We start from the raw sequence: 27,654 nt of genomic DNA, 5'->3' as shown, positions 1-27,654 counted from the left end.
AATAATCACTGACTGCAGGGTTAGATAGATTCTAAAATAATTATACCATCTATGGGCGACTATGGGTCAGAATCGATTCAATGGCAATGAGTTTGATTTTTTTTAATATGATTTCCTCATATCAAATAAAGGGCCAAACATGCATTAGAAGGTAAGTCAACCATGCCCTTTTCTTATACTAATCTTGTCAGTGGGCTGCCCCCTGCAACACACATATACACACACCAGAAAAGTACTCAGAAGCTAGACATGTGTTCTGTGGTCATTAAAAAGACAAAGGTTAGAAACAGGTGGAAACTGACCTTAATGACAAGGAGTACAGCCTATTGTGGAAGTGAGCTGCATTTCCCTCTGAGGGTTTGCCTTATGCTGGGTTCTCTAGAGAAACAAAGTTGGTAAAGTATATAAATATATATAAAGAAATTTATGTCAAGGAAATGCAGTTGTACAGGCTGGAATGTCCTAAGTCCATGGTTCAGGATAGAGGCTTCTCCTGATTCATGTAGCCTCAAGGGCTGGTGAACCCAAGATCAGCAGGCTGGAGAGCAAGGCTCTCGCTCCCAGCCTATGAGGATCAATGAATCCCAAGATCGCAGACAAGACTGTACAGGTAAGCTGCTAGCTCAAGCCCCAAGAACTGGAGGTCAGAAAAGAGGAGCCAATTGCAGGATCCAGAGTGAGCAAAAAGCCCCTAAGCCCTACCAGAATGTCTGCTTATATTTGAAAGTCCCTTTCAACATTGGCTACTCACAGCAGATCCCATCTTAGGGGTGATCACATATCAAATCTCAACAAGGAAGTGATCACAACATTACATGACTGCCAAAACACTGAGAATCATGGCCTAGCCAAGCTGACACACATTCTTAATCAGAGAGTCCTAGGGCACATATGTAGAAAGCATATGTGTGTGACGATAGCTCTTAGTACATTTAAATACGTTTCAAATAAATACACTAAAAATAGTAATAACGGAACATTTTGTCTTCCTGCTTTTTAATCTTACTGTTGTAATTAAATGAGTATTGTTTTGCAAAAGAAAGTAATAACTAGAATGGTGGAAGAAAATTTAGAATCCTAATGCAGACCCATTTATAAATGGCAATTTAATGTATGTCTACATTTATATTTTAATGAAATCTAAACATTATAGTTTATTTAGTAAACATAACTGACTTTCCGGGTGGAAGAAAAAATATTACACCACAGATACATAAACAATGATTAAAGATATAAATGTTAAAAATAATAATAGTAGTGTTAAGAAAAAAGACTGTAGAACTTTCAGGTGTTTAGTGGCTTTATTACGCAACACAGAATTCACAAAAAAATAAGAGTTCAATAGATCACAAATTCTCTAAAACACTGAGTAAAGCAAAAATCACTCCGATAAATTAGGACTACTAACGTATTTTACAAAAATAACATGCACTTTCAACATTTGTTTGCCAACCACTTCCTTCTCATTGGAAGGTATTTTCATAAACACACTATGCTAAATTTTACAGCAACATATTAGAAAAACTGCATAATAGCACTTCTGAAAATACCTTGTGGGTTGAGTTAGAGGTTGGCAAACAAATGTAGAAGTTGTGCTATTTGCATAGAAATATGGTATTTGTAATACACATGTACAGAAAGGAAGGAAGAAAATAGAACCTATTTCATATATATCCTGTTGAGGGATCAAGCACAATTCATTTAATTATCAAACTATAATGTTCCAGCAGTGCCAAGCTCCTAAAAATTACCTAAGAAAACTTTATTGCTGAGAAACGCTCTGCTCATGTTCTCTCTCTCTTATTTAAATTCTAACTATAAAAAATAAATAGAAGTAGAGGGGCCAAGATGGCTGACTAGGTAGACGCTACCTCGGATCCCTTTTGCAACAAAGACTCGGAAAAACAAGTGAATTGATCACATACATAACAATCTACGAACCCTGAACAACAAACACAGATTTAAAGAGTTGACCTGAATGACAGAGACGGAGAATGAACAAATACGGGGAAGCAGCGACTGTTTTTGGAGCCTGGAGCCAGCGTCCCAGTCAGGTAACCTTGGTGCCGGGCTTAGGACTGGGCCCAGGAGAGCTGAACACAAAATCTTGTGACGGTGCAAACACGGGGCGCAGCCCTACCCCCTGAACTGACCCCGGGAGGGGGCCCAGCCGGTCTGCTCGGGCGGCGTGGTGACGCAGCTGGTGGGAGAACTCCCCAGGAGGCAGTGACTGGTTTGGGAGCCGGAAGTGCACCGTCCCAGCCGGGGAAACTTGGTGCCAGGCTTTGGATTGGGCTCAGGGGAGCTGAAAACGGCGTCTACTCATGGCACAAACATGGGGTGCAGCCCTACTCCCCTAAACTAACCCCAGGAGGGGATCCAGCTGGTCCACAGGGGCAGCATGGTGATGCGGCTGGCGGGACGAGAAGTCCCTGGGAGGCAGTGACTGGTTTTGGAGCCGGGAGTGCAGCGTCCCAGCAGGGGAACCTTGAAGCTGGGCCTTGGATTGGCAGCAGAGGATCTGACCACGGCTTTAGCGGGCCAGACCCTCGGGGGCAATCTCCACACAGCCAGCACACATAGGCGACAGATAAAATAGTCATCCCAAGAAAGATAAGCAACTTTGGCTATGTTCCGGGGTGCTACTCTCCTGTTTTTCTGAATCCCCCCCCATTCCCAGGCGGCTTCATTAACAATGGAATTTCCTGAGCCAGAGGGAGAACGGCTCCGGCTCCGTGGCAGCCTTGCTTTTCCCTTTTTTTTTTTTTTTTGGTCTTTTCCTAACCCATTCTTCCGGCCTGAGAGAAGCAACCACAAAAAACCCAGAGACCAAAAATCCTTCCCTAATTGGACTAAAAACACAGAACCAGCTCCAGCCAAGCATATATGATCCAAATCTCAGGCTTTCATCCTTACAGGGAACAAGGTGGAGGTTATAATCCAAAAGCAGCTCTGATAGGGATCTGACTGCATTTTTTTTTTTAGCAGATTTACTGGAAAAACAAGTTTCCCAGGTCTGATATCTCTGCTTATTCAACACAGCCCTAACTGACCCACAACAGGGAACTGAGGGCTGAAGCTCCCCCCAGACCACCTAGCCTCTTGCCTTAGAGGTCGAAGGAGGGGGACACCTACCAATCAGTAGAGGTACTTACATTGGAGGCCTAAGGTACAGCTGCAGTGCCCTCCCACCAAGGTGCTATAGGAATAGAGACACACCTACCTCACTGACACTTGGGGGAAGGCTGTCAGCATCCTGCCCCCTCCAGAGTGTGAACCCCAGCTGCTAATAGAATCTGGTGACACAACTATCACCACTACTTCTCGAGGTGGATAGGTATTAGGGTACAGTACACACTTGATGACCCAAAATCAGATTCTACTCAAGAATAGTGAATACACTCAGGCATATATATCTGGCAACAGCCCAAACCAGCTGGTAATAGGTCATAAGTAAGTCAAGGGCTACAACAAAAAAGACAGCACAATCTAGTAGCCCATCCACGTATATTAAAAGAAAACAAAACAAGATAAGACTCAGTGAGCAATTATAGAATAAACCACTACTATATATATTTTTTATCTTAGTGATGGCTCGGAGACAGCAGTCGATATCAAACCACATAAAGAAGCAGACCATGACTGCTTCTACAACCCCCCAAACAAAAGAATCAAAATCTTTGCCAAATGAAGATACAATTCTGGAATTATCAGATACAGAATATAAAAAACTAATTTACAGAATGCTTCAAGACATCAGGGATGACATCAGAAATGAAATAAGGCAAACTGCAGAAAAAGTCAAGGAACACACTGATAAAACAGTTGAAGAACTCAGAAAGATTATTGAAGAACAGAGTGGAAAAATTAATAAGTTGCAAGAATCCACAGAGCGACAGCATGCAGAAATCCAAAAGATTAAAAATAAAATTACAGAATTAGACAATGCAATAGGAAGTCAGAGGAGCAGACTCGAGCAATTAGAATGCAGACTGGGAAATCTGGAGCACCAGGGAATTAACAGCAACATAGCTGAAAAAAAATCAGATAAAAGAATTAAAAAAAATGAAGAAATCCTAAGAATCATGTGGGACTCTATCAGGAAGGATAACTTGTGTGTGCTTGGAGTCCCAGAACAGGGAGGGAGGACAGAAAACACAGAGAAAATAGTTGAAGATCTGCTGACAGAAAACTTCCCTGACATCACGAAAGACGAAAGGATATCGATCCAAGATGCTCATTGAACCCCATTTAAGATTGATCCAAAAAGAAAAACACCAAGACATATTATCATCAAACTTGCCAAAACCAAAGATAAAGAGAAAATTTTAAAAGCAGCCAGGGAGAAAAGAAAGGTTTCCTTCAAGGGAGAATCAAGAAGTTCAGACTACTCAGCAGAAACCATGCAGGCGAGAAGGCAATGAGATGACATATACAGAGCGCTGAAGGAGAAAAACTGCCAGCCAAGGATCATATATCCAGCAAAACTCTCTCTCAAATATGAAGGCGAAATAAGATATTTACAGATAAACACAAGCTTAGAGAATTTGCAAAAACCAAACCAAAGCTACAAGAAATACTAAAGGAAATTGGTCAGAAAACCAATAATATCAGATACCAGCACAACACAAGGTCGCAAAACAGAACATCCTGATATCAACTCAAAAAGGGAAATCACAAAAACAAATTAAAATTAATTAAAAAAAAATGCTCAAAACAGAGAATCATTGAAGTCAATAGGTAAAAGATCACAATAATCAAAAAGAGGGACTAAATACAGGTGGCACAGGACTGCCACATGGAGAGTGATACAAGGCGATATATGACAATACAAGTTAGGTTTTTACTTAGAAAAATAGAGGTAAATATTAACATAACCACAAAGAGGTATAACAACTCCATAACTCAAAACAAAAGCCAAGAAAAACGTAACGACTCAACAAACATAAAGTCAAATACAATTTACAAAGAAAAACGTCTCAGCACAAAAAAGTAAGTAGAAAAATGAAATTGTCAACAACACACATAAAAAGGCATCAAAATGACAACTCTAAACACATACTTAGCTATAATTACGCTCAATGTAAATGGACTAAATGCGCCAATAAAGAGACAGAGAGTCTCGGACTGGATAAAGAAACACGATCCGTCTATATGCTTCCTACAAGAGACACACCTTAGACTTAGAGGCACAAACAAACTAAAACTCAAAGGATGGAAAAAAATATATCAAGCAAACAATAAGCAAAAAAGAAGAGGAGTAGCAATATTAATTTCTGGCAAAATAGACTCTAAACTTAAATCCACCACAAAGGATAAAGAAGGACACTACATAATGATAAAAGGGACAATTGATCAGGAAGACATAACCATATTAAATATTATGCACCCAATGACAGGGCTGCAAGATACATAAATCAAATTTTAAGAGAACTGAAAAGTGAGATAGACACCTCCACAATTATACTAGGAGACTTCAACACACCACTTTCAGAGAAGGGCAGGACATCCAGTAAGAAGCTCAAGAGAGACACGGAAGACCTAATTACAACAATCAACCAACTTGACCTCATTGACTTATACAGAACTCTCCACCCAACTGCTGTAAAGTATACTTTTTTTTCTAGCGCACATGGAACATTCTCTAGAATAGACCACATATTAGGTCATAAAACAAACCTTTACAGAATCCAAAACATCGAAATATTACAAAGCATCTTCTCAGACCACAAGGCAATAAAACTAGAAATTAATAACAGAAAAACTAGCGAAAAGAAATCAAATACTTGGAAAATGAACAATACCCTCCTGAAAAAAGACTGGGTTATAGAAGACATTGAGGAGGGAATAAGGAAATTCACAGAATGCAACGAGAATGAAAATACTTCCTATCAAAACCTCTGGGACACAGCAAAAGCAGTGCTCAGAGGCCAATTTATATCGATAAATGCACACATACAAAAAGAAGAAAGAGCCAAAATCAGAGAACTGTCCCTACAACTTGAACAAATAGAAAGTAAGCAACAAAAGAATCCATCAGCACCAGAGGAAAACAAATAATAAAAATTAGAGCTGAACTAAATGAGTTAAAAAAAAGATGAATTAGAGAACAGAAAAACAACTGAAAGAATTAACAAAGCCAAAAGCTGCTTCTTTGAAAAAATTAACAAAATTGATAAACCATTGGCTAGACTGACTAAAGAAATACAGGAAAGGAAACAAATAACCCGAATAAGAAAAGAGAAGGACCACATCACAACAGAACCAAATGAAATTAAAAGAATCATATCAGATTATTACGAAAAATTGTGCTCTAACAAATTTGCAAACCTAGAAGAAATGCATGAATTCCTGGAAAAACACTATCTACCTAAACTAACACAATCAGAAGTAGAACAACTAAATAGACCCATAACAAAAAAAGAGATTGAAACAGTAATCAAAAAACTCCCAGCAAAAAGAAGCCCTGGCCCGGACCGCTTCACTGCAGAGTTCTACCAAACATTCAGAGAAGAGTTAACACCACTACTACTAAAGGTATTTCAAAGCATAGAAAATGACGGAATACTACCCAACTCATTCTATGAAGCCACCATCTCCCTGATACCAAAACCAGGTAAAGACATTACAAAAAAAGAAAATTATAGACCTATATCCCTCATGAGCATAGATGCAAAAATCTTCAACAAAATTCTAGCCAATAGAATTCAACAACATATCAAAAAAATAATTCACCACGACCAAGTGGGATTTATACCAGGTTTGCAAGGCTGGTTTAATATTAGAAAAACCATTAATATAATCCACCATATAAATAAAACAAAAGACAAAAACCACATGATCTTATCAATTGATGCAGAAAAGGCATTTGATAAAGTCCAACACCCATTTATGATAAAAACTCTCACCAAAATAGGAATTGAAGGAAAATTCCTCAACATAATAAAGGGCATCTATGCAAAGCCAACAGCCAGCATCACTCCAAATGGAGAGAACTTGAAAGCATTTCCCTTGAGAACGGGAACCAGACAAGGATGCCCTTTGTCACCGCTCTTATTCAACACTGTGCTAGAAGCCCTCGCCAGAGCAACTAGGCTAGACAAACAAATAAAGGGCATCTGGATTGGAAAAGAGTAAGTAAAATTATCTCTATTTGCAGATGACATGATCTTATACACAGAAAACGCCAACAAATCCTCCAGAAAACTACTGAAACTAATAGAAGAGTTTGACAGAGTCTCAGGTTATAAGATAAACATACAAAAATCACTTGGATTCCTCTACATCAACAAAAAGAACATCGAAGAGGAAATCACCAAATCAATACCATTCACAGTAGCCCCCAAGAAGATAAAATACTTAGGAATAAATCTTACCAAGGATGTAAAAGACCTATACAAAGAAAACTACAAAGCTCTACTACAAGTAATTAAAAAGGACATACTTAAGCGGAAAAACATACCTTGCTCATGGATAGGAAGACTTAACATAGGAAAAATGTCTATTCTACTAAAAGCCATCTACACATACAATGCACTTCCAATCCAAATTCCAATGTCATTTTTTAAGGTGATAGAGAAACAAATCACCAACTTGATATGGAAGGGAAAGAAGCCTCGGATAAGCAAAGCATTACTGAAAAAGAAGAAGAAAGTGGGAGGTCTCACTTTACCTCATTTCAGAACCTATTATACAGCCACAGTAGTCAAAACAGCCTGGTACTGGTACAACAACAGACACATAGACCAGTGGAACAGAATTGTGAACCCAGATATAAATCCATCCACATATGAGCAGCTGATATTTGACAAAGGCCCAGTGTCAGTTAATTGGGGAAAAGATAGCATTTTTAACAAATGGTGCTGGCATAACTGGATATCCATTTGCAAAAAAGTGAAACAGGACCCATACGTCACACCATGCACAAAAACTAACTCCAAGTGGATCAAAGACCTAAACATAAAGACTAAAACGATAAAGATCATGGAAGAAAAAATAGGGACAACATTAGGAGCCCTAATACAAGGCATAAACAGAATACAAAACATTACCAAAAATGACGAAGAGAAACCAGATAACCGGGAGCTCCTAAAAATCAAACACCTATGCTCATCTAAAGACTTCACCAAAAGAGTAAAAAGACCACCTACAGACTGGGAAAGAATTTTCAGCTATGACATCTCTGACCAGCGCCTGATCTCTAAAATCTACATGATTCTGTCAAAACTCAACCACAAAAAGACAAACAACCCAATCAAGAAGTGGGCAAAGAATATGAACACACACTTCACTAAAGAAGATATTCAGGCAGCTAACAGATACATGAGAAAATGCTCTCGATCTTTAGCCATTAGAGAAATGCAAACTAAAACCACGATGAGATTCCATCTCACTCCAACAAGGCTGGCATTAATCCAAAAAACACAAAATAATAAATATTGGAGAGGCTGCAGAGAGATTGGAACTCTTATACACTGCTGGTGGGAATGTCAAATGGTACAACCACTTTGGAAATCTATCTGGCATTATCTTAAACAGTTAGAAATAGAACTACCATACAACCCAGAAATCCCACTCCTCGGAATATACCCTAGAGAAATAAGAGCCTTCACACAAACAGATATATGCACACCCATGTTTATTGCAGCACTGTTTACAATAGCAAAAAGCTGGAAGCAACCAAGGTGTCCATCAACGGATGAATGGTTAAATAAATTGTGGTATATTCACACAATGGAATATTACGCATCGATAAAGAACAGTGATGAATCTGTGAAACATTTCATAACATGGAGGAACCTGGAAGGCATTATGCTGAGCGAAATTAGTCAGAGGCTAAGGACAAATATTGTGTAAGACCACTATTATAAGATCTTGAGAAATAGTAAAAACTGAGAAGAACACATACTTTTGTGGTTACGAGGGGGGGAGGGAGGGAGGGTGGGAGAGGGTTTTTTACTGATTAGTTAGTAGATAAGAACTACTTTAGGTGAAGGGAAGGACAATACTCAATACACAGAAGGTCAGCTCAAATGGACTGGACCAAAAGCAAAGAAGTTTCCGGGATAAACTGAATGCTTCAAAGGTCAGTGGAGCAAGGGTGGGGATTTGGGGACTATGGTTTAAGGGGACTTCTAAGTCAATTGGCAAAATAATACTATTATGAAAACATTCTGCATCCTACTTTGAAATGTGGCATCTGCGGTCTTAAATGCTAACAAGTGGCCATCTAAGATGCATCAATTGGTCTGAACCCCCTGGATCAAAGGAGAATGAAGAACACCAAGGTCACACGACAACTATGAGCCCAAGAGACAGAAAGGGCCACATGAACCAGAGACTTACATCATCCTGAGATCAGAAGAACTAGATGGTGTCCAGCCACAACTGATGACTGCCCTGACAGGGAGCGCAGCGGAGAACCCCTGAGGGACCAGGAGATCAGTGTTATGCAGATCCCAAATTCTCATAAAAAGACCAGACTTAATGGTCTGACTGAGACTAGAGGAATCCCGGCGGTCATGGTCCCCAAACCTTCTGTTGGCCCAGGACAGGAACCATTCCCGAAGATGACTCAATCAGACATGGAAGGGACTGGACAATGGGTTGGAGAGAGATGTTGATGAAGAGTGAGCTACTTGTATTAGGTGGACACTTGAGACTGTGTTGGCATCTCCTGTCTGGAGGGGGGATGGAAGGGTAGAGAGGGTTAGAAACTGGCAAAATTGTTAGGAAAGGAGAGACCGGAAGGGCTGACTCATTAGGGGGAGAGTAAGTGGAAGTGTGGAGTAAGGTGTATATAAGCTTATAAGTGACAGACTGACTTGATTTGTAAACATTCACTTAAAGCTCAATAAAAATTATTTAAAAAAAAATAGAAGTAATCTTTAAATTTTTTTTTATTGTTTATGAAAATATACCCATCAAAATATGCACCAATTCAACAATTTCTACCTGTACAATACAAGAAAACTGACTACATTCTTCAAATTGTGCAGCAGTTGTCACCTTCCTTTTCCGATTTGTTCATCCTCTAATGACACACACTTGTTTTCCCCTACAGTTCGTATTAAAGCTTTTGTGTTGCTGTTAACAATTTGATTCCAAATAGTAAGTTCTGTTTGGTTTGGTTTGTTTGTTTTTAAAGAGCACAAATCTCATGGCAGACATTCCTTATTAATTAAGCTAGATGGTTGTTTTGTTTAAAAAAGGCTTCAGGGCTTTTTTTTTTTATGGTTTCAGGGTATCTCAGGGCGGTAGTTTTAGGGGTTATTCCAGTCTCAGTGGCTCCAGAAATTCTGAATTCCATTCCATTATTATGGAAATTCTCTTCCACATTTTTCCCCTTCTGATCATGATTCTTCAGATTTGATCGAAACATTCAGTAATGGTAGCTGGGCACTATTCACTTCTTCTGGCCTCATGACAAAGAAGGCAGTTGATCATGGAGACAATCATCCATACTTCCCATATCCTACTCCTATTCCAGGTCTTCGTCTGTTGCTACCCACAAATAGAGACCAATTGTGGTATATTGGATGGATGCTTGCAAGCTTTTAAGACCCCAGGCATTACACAATGAACTAGGAGGTAGAACAGAAGTGCTAAACAAAATATTAGACCAATTAACTCAATGCCCCATGAGATCATAACCTGAAACACCCAAATCTATAAACCAAATCCGGTGAAGTGCCTTGTACATAAATAGCCTCAACAGCTACTTTTTTTGTAGTTGTTCTAAATATATATACTTATTTAGATCGAATTTGTCAATTCAACTTAGTGTAAAAGTCAGTGACATCATTTACACCTACCAGCTGTGCATCCATTATCCTTAATAAATGAGATTTTTCCATTGGCATAAACAGAAACTGATAGGAGGATGGTCCACCTCTACCATTCCCATCTGGGCCACCTAAGCTGAGACCATGGGCTTAGAGCATTCTCTGATAAAGAATTTGGTCTCTCTCTCTCTCCCAGTCTCTTCTTGTCAGAAAAGTTCTCCTTACACACTTTCTCTCCATGACTACCTACAACTACTTAATTGTACAAAATTAATCTTGTAACTAGAGGGGGAAAATGTTTCTTACTTTGGTTACATGTGGTCATGCTGAACACTTGAACAAAGGCACCCTCTTGGTCCCCTGATGGCCATCCTGGTTTTGTCTAAACAAAGGCACCCACTTCTTGCCCCCCTTCCTCTTGCTTCCACGCTTTCTGCCAGGTACAGCCCTCCAGTTCATCTATAAAAGCTGTAGGCCTGACTTGCTCTTTGTTCTCTCATCCATGGTGCTCGAGGGACACCCATGGAAGTGACAAAACACACACCCTTAGACAGGAGACTTTTGAGAGAGCCTGGATCTTGATAAATCCCTACTTCATTTATCACTGTCCTGATTACTGTAAGTAATAAAAGCCTGTGACAACACCAGAAAGTATTGTAATTATTTGTTCTGCTACAAAAAGCCGTGTACTGATCCATCTGAGATATTTCACTCAGTATATTGCAGAAACTCAGTACTTCATGAGCAGTAACTCCTCTTTTCCTCTCCCTCCTGCATAAACTTTGGTCTCTATACATTTGCCTGTTCTTATCTTTTCATATAAATGAAATAATACAATATTTGTCCTTTTGTGCTTGATTTATTTCACTTATCATAATGTCCTCAAGCTCCATCCAGGTATCCAGACTTCATTTCTCTTTCTAGAGGAGTACAATTTCATTGTATGTATGTACCATGTTTTTCATCCATTTATCCACTGATGGGCATTTAGGTTGTTTCCAAATATTGGCTGTTGCTATAATGAATATTGGTGTACATATGTCAGTTCACATCACTGCTTTCAAGTCCCTTTGGATATTTGTAGTAGTGGGATTGCTGGGTCATGTGAAGGAATTGGAGGAAATGACACACTGTTTTCAACAATGGCTGTGCCATATTGCATTTTCAACAGCAATGGATAAGAGTTCCAGTTTCTTTGCATCCTTGGCAACATTTGTTATTTCCCATTTTATTAATGTTACCAATCCTAATTTGCATGCTATGGTGGTGTAGTGGTTAAGATTTGGCTGCTAACCAAAGGTAAGTGGTTAAAACCCACCAGTCACTGCATGAGAGAATGATGTGGCATTCAGCTCCCATAAATATTTACAGTCTTGTGAAGCCTATGGAGAAGTTCTACTCTGTCCTATAGGGTCGCTATGAGTCAAAATCAACTCGACAGCAACAGGTTTTATTTGGTTTATAGGGTCAATATGACTCAGAATCAACTCCAAGGCAATGGGTTTTAGTTTGGTGTTTATTCTAACTGGAGTGAAACAGTACCTCATTGTGGTTTTGAATTGCATCTCTCTGTTGGGTAACGACTCTGGGCATCTTTTCATGTGTTTCCTGGACATTTGAATAGCCTCTTTGCTGAAATGTCTATTCAAGCCTTTTGTTGTTGCCGTTGTTAGATGCCATCAAGTTGGTTCCGACTCATAGTGACCCTACGTGCAACAGAATAAAACACTGCCAGTTCCTGTCCCATCCTCACAATCATTGCTGTGTCAGCCCATTGTTGCCAGCCACGGTGTCAGTCTATCTTGTTGAGGATCTTCCTCTCTTTTGCTGACCCTCTACCACACTTGACGTCCTTCTCCAGGGACTGGTCTCTCCTTATATAATGTACCTGAGACGAAGTCTTGCCATCCTTGCATCTAAGGAGCATTCTGACTGTACTTCTTCCAAGACCTATTTGTTGGTTCTTCTGGAAGTTAATGGTATCTTCAATGTTCTTCATCAACACCATAATTCAAATGTATCAAAACAATGCAGCAATTGAAAATACCATGGCTTGGGTCAGTCTTACCTTGGTTCTTAAAGTAATGACTTTGCTTTCTAACACTTTTAAGAAGTCTTTTGTAGAAGATTTGCCCAATGCAATATGTCATTTGATTTCTTGACTGCTGCTTCCATGGGTGTTGATTGTAGATCCAAGTAAAATATAATCCTTGACAAATTCAATATTTCTCCTTTTATTATGATGTTGCATATTGGTCCAGTTGTGAGGATTTTCTTTTTTTTTAATAATTTTTATTGTGCTTAAAGTGAAAGTTTACAAATCAAGTCAGTCTCTCACACAAAAACCCATATACACCTTGCTACACACTCCCAATTACTCTCCCCCTAATGAGAATTTTTTTTTTTTTAATGAGACAGCCCGCTCTCTCCCTCCGCTCTCTCTTTTCATGTCCTTTTCGCCAGCTTCTAACCCCCTCCACCCTCTAATCTCCCCTCCGAGCAGGAGATGCCAACACAGTCTCAAGTGTCCACCTGCTCCAAGAAGCTCACTCCTCATCAGCATCCCTCTCCAACCCATTGTCCAGTCCAATCCATATCTGAAGAGTTGGCTTTGGGAATGGTTCCTGTCCTGGGCCAACAGAAGGTTTGGGGGCCATGACCACCGGGGTCCTTCCAGTCTCAGTCAGACCATCAAGTCTGATCTTATGAGAATTTGGAGTCTGCATCCCACTGCTCTCCTGCTCCCTCAGGGTTTCTCTGTTGTGTTCCCTGTCAGGGCAGTCATCAGTTGTAGCTGGGCACCATCTAGTTCTTCTCGTCTCAGGATGATGTAGTCACTGGTTCATGTGGCCCTTTCTGTCTCTTGGGCTCATAATCACCTTGTGTCCTTGGTGTTCTTCATTCTCCTTTGATCAGGGTGGGTTGAGACCAATTGATTCATCTTAGATGGCTGCTTGCTAGCGTTTAAGGACCCAAACACCACTCTTCATAGTGGGATGCAGAATATTTTCTTAATAGATTTTATTATGCCAATCGACTTAGATGTCCCCTGAAACCAAGGCCCCCAGACCCCTGCCCCTGCTACGCTGGCCTTCGAAGCATTTAGTTTATTCAGGAAACTTCTTTACTTTTGGTTTAGTCCAATTGTGCTGACCTCCCCGGTCTTGTGTGCTGTCTTTCGCTTCGCCTAAAGTAGTTCTTATCTACTATCTAATTAGTGAATACTCCTTCCCCACCCTCCCTCCCCTCTCTTGTAACCACAAAAGAATGTTTTCTTCTCAGTTTAAACTATTTCTCAAGGTCTTATAATAGTGGTCTTATACAATATCTGTCCTTTTGCAGCTGACTAATTTCACTCAGCATAATGCCTTCCAGGTTCCTCCATGTTATGAAATGTTTCAGAGTCCTCACTGTTTTTTATTGATGCGTAGTATTCCATTGTGTGAATATACCACAATTTATTTATCCATTCGTCTGTTGATGGGCACCTTGGTTGCTTCCATGATTTGGCTATTGTAAACAGTGCTGCAGCAAACATGGGTGTGCAGATATCTGTTCATGTAAAGGATCTTATTCCTCTAGGGTATATTCCAAGGAGTGGGATTGCTGGATTGTATGGTAGTTCTATTTCTAACTTTTTAAGGAAGCACCAAATCAATTTGCAAAGTGGTTTTACCATTTGACATTCCCACCAGCAGTGTAGAAGTGTTCCAATCTTTCCACAGCCTCTCCAACATTCATTATTTTGTGTTTTTTGCATTAATGCCAACCTTGTTGGAGTGAGATGAAATCTCATTGTAGTTTTGATCCGCATTTCTCTAATGGCTCATGATCGTGAACATTTCCCCATATATCTGTTAGCTACCTGAATGTCTTCTTTAGTGAAGTGTCTATTCATATCTTTTGCCCATTTTTTAATTGGGTTATTTGTCTTTTTGCAGTTGAGTTTTTGCAGTATCATGTAGATTTTAGAGATCAGGTGCTGATTGTAAATGTCACAGCTAAAAACTGTTTCCCATTCTGTAGGTAGTCTTTTTACTCTTTTGGTGAAGTCTTTGGATGAGCATGGGGTGGTGGTGGTGACCACCATAGGTGTTTGATTTTTAGGAGCTCCCAGTTATCTAGTTTTTCTTTTACATTCTTTATAATGTTTTCTATACTGTTTACGCCATGTATTAGGGCTCCTAACATTGTCCCTATTTTTTCTTCCATGATCATTATCATTTTAGATTTTATATTTAGGTCTTTGATCCATTTTGAGTTAGTTTTTGTGCATGGAGTGAGGTATGGATCTTGTTTCATTTTTTTGCAGATGGATATCCAGTTATGCCAGCACCATTTGTTAAAAAGACTGTCCTTTCCCCAGTTAGCTGTTTTGGGCCCTTTGTCAAATATCAACTGCTCATGTGTGGATGGATTTATGTCTGGATTCTCAATTCTGTTCCATTGGTCCAAGTATCTGTTGTTGTACCAGTACCAGGCTGTTTTGACTACTGTGGTGGTATAATAGGTTCTAAAATCAGGTAGAGTAAGGCCTCCCACTTTGTTCTTCTTTTTCAGTTAATGCCTTGTTTAGCCGGGGCCTTTTTCCCTTCCATATGAAATTGGTGATTTGTTTCTCCATCTCATTAAAGAATGTCCTTGGGATTTGGATAAGAATTGCATTAAATGTATAGATTGCTTTTGGTAGAATAGACATTTTTGTAATGTTAAGTCTTCCTATCCATGAGCAAGGTATGTTCTTCCACTTATGTAAGTATCTTTTGGTTTCTTGCAGAAGTGTACTGTAGTTTTCTTTGTATAAGTCTTTTACATCTCTGGTAAGATTTATTCCTAAATATTTTATCTTCTTGGGGGCTACTGTAAATGGCATTGATTTGGTGATTTCCTCTTCGATGTTCTTTTTGTTGGTGTAGGGGAATCCAACTGATTTTTTAATGTTTATCTTGCATCCCGATACTCTGTTGAACTCTTCTATTAGTTTCAGTAGTTTTCTGGAGGATTCCTTAGGGTTTGGATTTTCTTTTCTTTATGTTGAGGCGTAATCCACACTGAAGGCTTTACTCTTTGGTCTTCATCAGTAAGTGCTTCAAGTCCTCTTCACTTTCAATAAGCAAGGCTGTTTCATCTGTATATTGCAGGCTGTGAATGAGTCTTCCTCAATTTCTGTTGCTGTGTTCTTCACCATATTGTCCTGTTCCTCCGATTATTTGCTCAGCATACAGATTGAATAAGTATGGTGAAACGATGAAACCCTGACTTACACATTTACACCTTTACTGATTTTAAACCATACAGTATCCTCTTGTTTTGATCTAATGACTGCCTCTTGGTCGATGGACAAGTTCGTCATGAGCACAATTAGTTGTTATGGAATTCCCATTCTTCTCAATATTATCGATAATTTATTATGATCCACACTGTCAAATGTCTTTGCATAGTCAATAAAGCAGAGGTCAACATCTCTCATATTCTTAGCTTTCAGCCAAGATCTCCCTGACACAAACAACGATATCCTTAGTTCCACATCCTTGTCTGAATCTGGCTTGAGTTTCTGGCAGTTCCTTATTGATATGCTGTGACCACTTTCGAATTTTCTTCAGCAAAAATTTACTTTCGTGTGATATTAATGGTATTGTTTAAAACTTTCCAAATTCTGTTGGATCACTTTCCTTAGAATGGGCACAGATATGGGACTCTGCCAGTTGTTTGGCTAGGTAGCTGTCTTTCAGATTTCTTGGCATAGATGATTGAGCACTTCCAGTGTTGCTTTGGTTTGTTGAAAGACTGCGGTTAGTGTTCTGCCAGTTCCTGGAGCTTTATTTTCCACCAGCACCTTCAGTGCAGCTTGTTCTTCTTCCTTCAGTACAGTCAGTTCTTGATCATAGGCTACCTCCTGAAATGGTTGATTATCAACCAATTCTTTTGTTACCATAACTATGTATATTCCTTCCATATTCTTTTGATCCTTCCTGTGTTGTTTAATATTGTGCCTATACAATCCTTTAATATTGCAACTTGAGGCTTGAATTCTTGCTTCAGTTCATTCAGGTTAAGAAATGCCAACTATGTTCTTCCCTTTTGGTTTTCTAACTCCAAGTCTTTGCACATTTCATTGTGATACTTGACTTTGTCTTCTCAAGCCAAACCCTTTGAAATCTTCCATTCAGCTCTTTTACTTCATTGTTTCTTGCATTCGCCTTAGCTACTCTACATTCAAGAGCAGGTTCCCGTCTCTTACAACATCCATTATGGTCTTTACTTTCTTTCCTGACTTTTTAATGACCGTTTGCTTTCTTAATATATGATATACTTAATGTCATCCCGCAACCCGCCTGGTCTTCAGTCATTAGTGCTCAATGTGTCAAATCTATTGTTGAGATGGTCTCTAAATTAGGGTGGGATATACTCAAGATCTTACTTTAGTTCTTGTGGAGTTGTTTTAATTTTCTTCAACTACAACTTGAGTTTACATATGAGCAACTGATGGAGTGATTTGTAGTTGGCCCCTGGCTTTGTTCTTTCTGACTTATGATTTTGAACTTCTTCTTCACCTTTCCACAGATGTAGTCTATTTAATTCCTATATATTCCATCCAGTTGTGGGAGATCATTTAGTAAGTTAAAACTAAAACTTTTGTATTTGAGGGCCTCCATGGGTCAAGACAGAATTTGTGATCTTGCTCTGTTGAGTGCAGAAAGAGAAGAAACTGAAAAATGTGACTTTGAACACATTATAGATTGATTTTCATCAGTGAAAGCAAAGAAGTTGCAGTTGTAATTTCCATGTAGTGCCATAATGTGTTAAGCAAAAGGTTAAAAAGCTCAATTCATATTTTTGAGCTGATATTATGGTAAAGCTATCTACAAAATGGCTGTCAGATTTTCAGACAGGGGCTCAATTTCTGTGCTTGTCTTAGGCAATATTTTCCATAGGTAGGCCTCAGAGTCCTGCCCTTTCCACACGGCTACCTACCATAACTGGTGGTGGCTACAACAGAGGAAAGTGCCAGGGGCTTCAGAGGTCTTGCCCTGGATTTACATATGCAAATATCCTGGGATAGTAGGTGCACTCATGAGTGATGCTTGGCTTAGGTCCTCCCCAGTGAGCAATCCAGGGCTCTGAGTCCTCCAGGAGGACGCCCTGCTGAAGTGAAAAGCTCTTCCCAATTTTCTTAGAGGCATGAAATATCACAGGAAGCTGCTACAGAAGCCCACCTCTGGTCCCTGATAGTCTGCTTGGCCTAAGGACTGTTGCCCCGGGACCTTCATGATGGTGCCTTGGAGCTAAGGAATGCCTCCGTGTTCATTCCTCAGTGCCCATACGCTTTTGTAAACCTCAGGACCTTGCACTCAGAACTGGCTGGCCTGGGACTGACTCACCCAGTGACAGCAGTGGGGAATTGAAGGCAGTCCAGGCACCCAGAAGCTTCAGTTGTCTTCAAATAGGCCAAAGGCCAATGTACTGGGTTTGAGTGACAGGTGGGCATTAGGGCTGCACTCAGACCCTTCCAACACGTGTGGCCCTGCTACGGTCAAGGGATTATCCCCATGAGCAGAAGCTCTCAGCCTCAGCAGGATTGTTCTGCCTTAGAAAATGCTTGAAAGGGAGCTTAAAGGTGGAAGATCCAATACTCCCTGGTAGTCCAGAAGTAAGAACAGCCCTGGGAGACCAGATGGCTGGCATTTAAGCCCCTGTTGGTGTATAGAGACTGCATTTCCTCAGTGTCCAGGTCTGGGCTGCAGAGTAGCCTCTTCATGGACCCCAGATGACCCTTTGAATAAGATACTCCAGAGCCCTTGCATGAGCTCTTGACCAATACTTGAGCTCCTGTGGCCCCTACATCACCAAAAGTAACCCAATTACCAGCTGGAATATATCTGGATTTTGCACACCTTGGCCCAGGGACTTCCAAACACTGTCCAGACAGCCCCAGTAGAAGCATGCAAACTTCAGAGGTCAGAGAAGTCCCAGGCCAGACCCAGCCACAAACCTCATCAGCCATCCTGCAGTAAGGCTCATGGGTTTCATCTCCATCCTAACTTCCAACAGTCCCTTTGACTCTAGCACTGGGACATCTATCCCACTCCCACCAGAAGTCCACCCCATATTTGGAAGCCCTTGTGGGCTGCAACAGGGTATTATCCAACCAACTATGGCCCGAGTTTTAACAGCTCTTTTCCTCTGAAAACTCAGCAGGTCTGGCCACTACCCAAAAGCCTACACTATGACTGGGGCCGGGGGGGTGACTAGTCCTGACAAAATTCCCCAGCCATATTCAGTGAGATCTTGGTGGTTTGGAAATCACATCGCCCTCCTTTGTAGCCCCTGTTAGTGTCCAGCCCAGCAGTCCTTTATATCAGTGTTAGGACTACCTCTGGATTTGGAGAAACCTTGAACATAGGAATCTTTGAAGACTTGTACCCTGCTTTGATGGAAGAAGGTCTTTCAAAATGTCGTTTCATTTTCCATTGGGTTGAGATTTGCACCAGGGGCTCAGGTTCAAAGGCAGCAACCATGCACAAACTAGTCTGTGTCTATCATGCTTCTTACCACTACCTGGGCCTGAACTCTGATGGGAAAGGCCATTCCCGAATATTTGTTAAGCAAACCCACCTATTTTTTGGCTTTAGCCAGTAAGGAGGTGGTGGTATCTCTGCATTCTTCCTTAGGAATCTGAACTTCCTAGTGGGGGAAACAGACTGAATCCATGCAGAAGCCACCATTTGGACTTGTACCTGTCCTGTCCTGTCCTCCGCTTCTCCATTTCCAGGGTCAACCCAGCCCTGCCTTTCCCCTGTGAGCAAACTTCCTTGGGGTTTGAGAATACAACCCTCTCACACTTGCTCCTTGTCGATAGAAATCACTATTCTCCTAAAACTTTGCCTCTCTCATCAATTCTCTTATCATGTACCCTTGGGAATATGTCCATTACTTGCAATTTGTCTCCACATTTTCCTGGAGTAGCCTTAGCTTGGATGTTCTTGGATTATCTTTGTTTCAAAACACCAGGCTGCCCTAGAGCATATTTGCATTTTATGTTCTGGAAACCCAGAGGCCACTGGATCCCAGGCTCCTCTCGTCCCTCTGATAGTTCTTACTTACCTTCTGACCTCGCTGAGATATATGCTGCCCATCATGCTAGCCACCAGCCTCCTGTGGCCATTGAGCCCTTGAGTTGTGGACATTGTGATTGAGGAACTGGATTTGGAATTGTGTTTAATTTTAATTAATTAGAATTTAAACTAAAACACTATAAAATATTTTTGCATTGAGCACAACTTTCTTTCTTTTGGGAGGGCTGCATTTCTGTTTAATTGTTGCATGTTTTAAGGTTAGAACATATATACATATATATATATATATATATTTTAGTGTGGTGGTGACCTTGTGTGCCATTTCTATGATTATACATATGTATGTCACCTATCAAGTCAGTGTCAATAGACTGATCAGTTTGAGTTATTTTTTTTAATATTCTTATGTAACATTTGAATATGTTTACTTGAATATTTTATTCAGGAAGCAAAAGTTACAGAGGTTCCTATATAAATGATAATGACTATCAAATTAAAATACTCATAATTTTGACAGCAACTTTTTTTCTTTTTTATTATTATTTTAATTTTGATACAATGAAATCATTTTTCTGGTGTAAAAAAATGTGGACTCAAGTTTAAATGAAGGCATGCTATGATGTAGAATTGAGTGCAGATGCAAAGCTATCACTTCTACTAGAACAATGAAGAAAAAAGACTGGAAGGAGCTATATCACACATTTCAAGATAAATGACAATTGGGATTTGTTGCTCCAGAGCAAAAGGAAAAAGATGCATATTACGGAAAAAAAAAAAAAAAAAAACTTTTGGATAATAGAGTGAACAACATTAAGATATTTTCAACAAATTAATAGTGAAATTGTTAAGACGTTTTCTTTCAATAGTCAAAATATATTGATAAAATTAGTCACCTAAAATCAAAATTAAGCACCCAATAAAATATTAAATTTTTGAGCTTATATTTTGGCAAGCTATAAATTGACCTGGATAACTGCATGAAAATAAAACCTTTTTTATAAGAAGCAATGGTAAAATAAATTTTTTATTTCACTTATAGAAATTTTGTTAAAAAAGTATGAGTAAAATACTTAAAAATATAATTTTCCCAGTTGATTCTGACTCATAGAGACCCTATAGGACAGAGTTGAACTGCCCCCCACAGGATTTCCAAGGAGTGCTTGGTGGATTCAAACTGCAGATTCTTTGGTTAGTAGCCGTAGCTCTTAACCACTATGCCACCAGGGTTTTGCTTGTCTTATGGAGTCTCAATATTACACAAATATTTTATAGGGTTCAGACAAAGAACAGAGCTTACAGTATTTTGCTTTGTTTTCAGGGAATCAGAGAATTAAGAAGCAGACTTTCTTACAGTCGGGCTCAATGATTGGATTAAAGGATAAATGTGCTGACAGTTGAGTCAGCAGACAAGTGACAGGACAATGTCAGATTTGGGCTTGTTCCCGTAATTAGTCAGCAAACAAGTTTGCTAGTGCTGATTAACAACACATATGCATATGTGTGTATGTATGTGTAGAGAGGAAGAGAGACAGACATAGAGACAGCGATCACCTTTAGTTAGCATGTAATGAAAAATCTCATTTCAGAAGGCGCTCTCCTTTTGTTTTCATTCGCAATGACCCACCTTGATTATTCCACCCATTATTCCATTAGTTAATCACAAGCTTAAGTATGTGTATAAGCTTGAGTAGAATCCATGTGGATATGTACAATACTCAACTTTTTACATAAATACTACAGTCCTCGATATACCAGGTGGGTAATATTTTTCTTTTTATGGAGGAGAACACTAACAGTGATCATTATGGAGATGGAACAGATAGATTTTACTTCATCTGGTTTCAGTTTTCCATCTTTTCCAATCATTCATACTGCTGAACAATATTACCCTTCAAAAGAAAAAAAAATATCTTAGAATCTTTATGGACTTTCATATTTTTTCCTTGTATTCAACATTTTACCCTTTGTTTGCCTTCTCTTCAAAATAAGGAAGAGACAAATTCACAAAGAAGAGGAAAATTGTTAGGAGATGAATTTAGAACTCTCTATGCCCTCCAGAGTGCTGAGCTCAAGGGAGGAAAATGTGTCCTTGCTCAAGAACTCTGTTTTAATACTACAAAAAAAAAAAAAGTAAATACTCCCACTGTGATATACCATCATTCTCTGAGGGATAGGAACACATTTATCTATATCTCATCATTCTCCTCTTTTTCACTCTCGATTTGACACTTAAATCAATGCAGGAGCTGAATATATTCTTATGATTGAATATTAAGGGAGTAAGAGAATTGTAGGTTTCAAAAAGTCTCAGATAAGAAGGTATGTATTCATGCTTTTTTTTAAATTTTAGCTAATAGACGACTACTGTGTAATTCTTTGAATTGTAATAAAGCATTTTTGTTAATGAAACTGTTAAATATTTTAAGAGCAGATAGAAAAACAAAATAATCCTGGTGAATAAATAAAATTCTGGAAATAACACAATATGCTATAAATATGAATGTATTGTAGGAAACCTCTTCAAAAAAATCATGTATTTGTTGCAGAAAATGAGATTAACACAATCAAATAACTTCTTTAGAATTTATCATTCATTTATTGTTTCCAAAAGATTATTCAGACCAACAATGTACAATTTATATGTCATATACAAAGGATGGAAACTCTGGTGGCGTACTGGTTAAGTGCTATGGCTGCTAACCAAGAGGTAGGCAGTTCAAATCCACCCGGTGATCCTTAGAAACTCTATGGGGCAGTTCTACTCTGTCCTATAGGGTTGCTATGAGTCGGAATCGACTCGAAGGCAATGGGCTTGGGTTTGGGTATACAAAGGATTCAAAATAATAAATTGAAATTCTGCCCTCAACATATCACTGGCAACAATGAAGCAGACAAATAAAGAAAATAAGCTAATTTTTACTGCTTGCTATGAAAGGGATATTGCTGAATAACTATGGGAACAAGAAGAATGGTAAAACTGATTCTGTCTGCCTCTTTGAAAGGATATTTCCTACCTTTAGGGACATACATATGGCATATGTAATTGTTTCTTCTCAGTACAGGATTTATCCTGACATACCTGAGGTTGGGAAGAAGGGATGAAAGGAAGTAAAATAAATTATATAGGGGACAGAAGAAGATGAATTCCATAGGGTTAATTAGGGTCAAGATGAGGCTGGAATTTAAAACTTAGTAGAACCAAATACATTGTATTTTGTTCACCAGCATGGCTGAGGTATCTTAGTATAGAGACAACAAAGTAAATATGGAGTTGACTTTGGAGGAAGAAGGGGTGGGAGATAGAGGGAGGAGTGGAAATTGGCTGAATTGGAAATGAAATGAAGCAGCCAACCTGATGGATTTTGGGTAATGTGAGTGTAGTTCGTGAAAAGCTTGAAGATAAAGGAAATGAGAGAGTAAGAACAAGATGTATAAGAAGCTAGAGTAAGAGAGATGTTAATATTGAAGTTGAAGTTTTGGGAGATGAGGAAACTATAAATGATATAAAAAATTTGTGTAATCAATCAATCAATCAATAATAAATAAATAAATTTATGGCCCTGGAATATGTTCCTGAAATGAACATTGGAATTGAGAAGGTAAAGGAATGTTCTGAGAGAAAGTGATTCTGTATGACCTTTGTGTGTGTATAAATTGTTGATAGGAGTGGGGATAGAGAAGGAATCTCTGAACCAAGTGGCAATGTCTTCAATAGGTGGATAAGATTCCCCTGGTTGTTGGTAAACGACAGAGTTTGTGGAAAGAATCAGGAGGGAATACAGTATCATGAATAATAGGAGAAGAATTCTTTCCAGAAAGTGAAGTCATCGTAGTCAGGAAGCTACTACATGAAGTGTTTCCTTATCTTCAAAATTTCATCCACGGACCAGTGACAAAGAATTAGGGTTTTGATCTGGTTGTTTTATTACTTTAAGAGTGGCAATAGATTAACACAAAGTAAAGTGTAAAGTACAGTTTATCAATCTTTCTTTCGAGAAAATTGCAACTACTTAAATAAAAATGGGACAACTACATGAGTCAGTAATAATAAAAAAAAGGAGATGGCATACATCAGAAATGGTAAAATTTTATAGTGTCTATGAGAATTTGAAAATCTGATTACCATATTAAAGGGGGGTTAGTAGTTAAATATATTGTTAGTTGCTGTGTAGTTACTTTCAGCATGTGGGAACCCCATTTGTACAGAGTAGAACAGCTCCATAGGGTTTTTAAGGGCGTGACCTTTTGGAAGCAGATGCCAGGCCTCTGGGTGAATTTGAACCGTCAACATTTCAGTTAGTAGTAGTCCAGCATTTAACCTTTTGCACTACCCAGTCAAGTATATCTATGTCAAATAAAGAAGGAAGAATTGACATGAAGCAAAAGACATGGAATTTCATTCAGTGTCCCACAACCACTTTCCTAGACACCTTTGTTTGGGATTTCAGTGTAGGATTTCAGAAAAACAAGACACTCAATGAAGGTTTTGAAAGTGAAGGAGAATACTGCTACCTCCTCTAGAAAAAACAGCACATGTGAGCTGCTATGAGGAAGAGACCTGGAAACCCAACTCACAAGCACTGCGCTCTAAAGGACTTCCTAGGCTAGCCAAAGACAGCATCGAGTGGTCAGCAAGAAACCAAAGGATTATTGCTTAACCCCAGGAAGAGGATACATGCGAGTATCGTATAAAATTGTATTCTTACAAGAAGAAGGGAAGAGGAAATAAGGAGACCTGTCATTGGGGGAATAAATTTCAGATTGGGAAGACAGTTACTCATTTAAAGTGAATATTTCTAATGGTTCAGAGTAAATATTATGATTCCTAACATAAAATAAATTTAACTCATAAAACCAAATATTAACCGTAAGATTACTGTGGACAAAACAATATAATTGCAAAATACAAAAGTCCATATTCAAAGGATGTGCATTTAGATTTGGAAAAAGCAAGCATTCTTTTTATTATTATTATTATTAACTTTTATTGAGCTTCAAGTGAACGTTTACAAATCAAGTCAGACTGTCACATATAAGTTTATATACACCTTACTCCGTACTCCCACTTGCTCTCCTCCTAATGAGTCAGCCCTTCCAGTCTCTCCTTTCGTGACAGTTTTGCCAGTTTCTAACCCTCTCTACCTTCCTATCTCCCCTCCAGACAGGAGATGCTAACACAGTCTCAAGTGACCACCTGATACAAATAGCTCACTCTTCATCAGCATCTCTCTCCTATCCACTGTCCAGTCCCTTCCATGTCTGATGAGTTGTCTTCGGGAATGGTTCCTGTCCTGGGCCAACAGAAGGTTTGGGGACCATAACCGCTGGGATTCCTCTAGTCTCAGTCAGACCATTAAGTCTGGTCTTTTTATGAGAATTTGGGGTCTGCATCCCACTGATCTCCTGCTGCCTCAGGGGTTCTCTGTTGTGTTCCCTGTCAGGGCCGTCATCGGTTGTGGCCAGGCACCAACTAGTTCTTCTGGTCTCAGGATGATGTAGGTCTCTGGTTCATGTGGCCCTTTCTGTCTCTTGGGCTCTTAGTTACCGTGTGACCTTGGTGTTCTTCATTTTCCTTTGATCCAGGTGTGTTGAGACCAATTGATGCATCTTAGATGGCCGCTTGTTAGCATTTAAGACCCCAGACTCCACATTTCAAAGTGGGATGCAGAATGTTTTCATAATAGAATTATTTTGCCAATTGACTTAGAAGTCCCCTTAAACCATGGTCCCCAAACCCCTGCCCTTGCTCCGCTGACCTTTGAAGCATTCAGTTTATCCTGGAAAATTCTTTGCTTTTGGTCCGGTCCAGTTGAGCTGACCTTCCATGTATTGAGTATTGTCCTTCCCTTCACCTAAAGCAGTTCTTATCTACTAATTAATCAGTAAAAAACCCTCTCCCACCCTCCCTCCCTCCCCTCCTTGTAACCACAAAAGTATATGTTCTCAGTTTATACTATTTCTCAAGATCTTATAAGAGTGGTCTTATACAATATTTGTCCTTTTGCCTCTAATTTCGCTCAGCATAATGTCTACAAGCATTCTTTTTTTAAAGTAATTGAGATTGATTTGATGGGCATATCTGTGTGAATACGCAGTGTATCAAAAAATAGGAGCACTGGTGGTGCAATGGTTAAGTGCTCGACTGCTAACATAAAGTTCAGTGTTTTGAACCTACACAGTAGCCCCATAGGGTAAAAGACCTGGAAATCTGCTACAGTCTAGGAAACCTTATGGGCCAGTTCTAATCTGTCATAAGGGTTGCTGTGAGTTAGAATTGGCTCAACAGCACACAACAGCAACCTATCGTAAATAAAAGACAATTAGAAAGCTTTCAAGCAAGCAGGGTCTGAAGGGTGCTTTATTACACACACACACACACACACACACACACACACATCCTTGAGAATGAGGTGGTCTCTACAATATAATATTTTGCCCTTCTAAATTCATTGGGAAGATAGGAAGGGGAAATCTAACAGTTACCAGAGAATTTGTCCTTCCGGGACTTTCCAGATCCGCAGAGCAGCAACACCTCCTATGTGTACTGTTCCTCTGCATGTACTTAATCACTGTGTCAGGGAACATGCTCATCATCTTGGCTATTGGCTCTGACTCTTGCCTCCACCCCCTATGTATTTCTTTCTTAGCAACTTGGCCTTTGTCGACATCTGTTTTACTTCCACTACAATCCCTCGATTGGTAGTGAACAGCTTGACTGGTACACAGACTATCTCTTTCTCAGGCTGCCTCACCCAGGTTTTTTTCTTCATTTCTTTTGTGAATATGGACAGCCTCCTTCTCTGTGTAATGGCCTGTGATAGGTATGTGGCAATATACCACCCTTTACATTATATCAACCTAATGACTCTTTGCCTCTGTGTCCAGCTGGTGGCTGGACTCTGGGTAGTTACCTATCTTCATGCCCTTCTACACACTACCCTAATGGCACATCTGTCCTTCTGTGCCTCCAGTGTCATCCATCATTTCTTCTGTGATCTCAACGTGCTCCTGCAGCTCTCTTGCAGTGGGAAGTCTATTGACTCTCACACCCCTTATCTGCATCCTCATATCTTATGGATTTATTTTCTTCACCATCCTGAAGATAACCTGCACTCAAGGGAAGCAGAGAGCCTTTTCCACCTGTAGTTGCCACCTCTCAGTGGTGGAGGTGTTCTATGGCACGGCCAGTGCTGTTTACTTCAGCCCCTCCTCCTCTCATACCCCTGAGAGGGACACTCTGTCAGCCATCATGTAAACCGTGGTGACTTCAATGATGAATCCTTTCATCTACAGTCTAAGGAATAAGGACATGAAGACAGCACTTCAGAAAACATTCTGTAAGGGTGATGTATTTTATCAAAAATCATGAACTCCCTGGCTGTATTACATGTATTTGTTTGGTGATAAAATAAAAGGTATTTCTAGGGAAAATGAGAATAGTCATTGTTACTAAACGTCTCTTTTATGTTGAAATCTGTGTTAATCACTTTATCTGTATATAACACTTAATCCTCTAAGTATACGAGATTTTAAGGCCTATTTCTCAGATAAAGAAAGTGAATCATGGAAGTTCCATAGTGTGCGTTCATTCAGCCCACAGACTGTAAGTAAAGCAAGAGTCTCTGACTTTAATACATATATGCTTAGTGATGAGGTGTAAGCCTATATGATGACTTTTCTAGACATGAAGATAAATCGTGATGAAATTAATACGTATGAGTTCAGATTTTTAGTTAGTCATGAATGCCAATGCTAGCTCTCCGATTTAGTGGAGTAGTAAAGCCATCTAATTT

General features: G+C 39.4%; 1 pseudogene; it reads left to right on the top strand.

Annotated features, from left to right (window-relative positions):
* Positions 1-577: 577 nt before the first annotated feature.
* On the top strand, positions 578-27,230 carry LOC126059447 (olfactory receptor 1C1-like; annotated as a pseudogene).
* The last annotated feature ends 424 nt before the right edge of the window (positions 27,231-27,654 follow it).

Source organism: Elephas maximus, chromosome 16 (genome assembly GCF_024166365.1).
Source record: "Elephas maximus indicus isolate mEleMax1 chromosome 16, mEleMax1 primary haplotype, whole genome shotgun sequence".
In the NCBI taxonomy this organism is placed as follows: domain Eukaryota; kingdom Metazoa; phylum Chordata; class Mammalia; order Proboscidea; family Elephantidae; genus Elephas; species Elephas maximus.
Note: the sequence above shows the minus strand (reverse complement) of the source record. Positions and strands in the feature narration are given on the sequence as shown.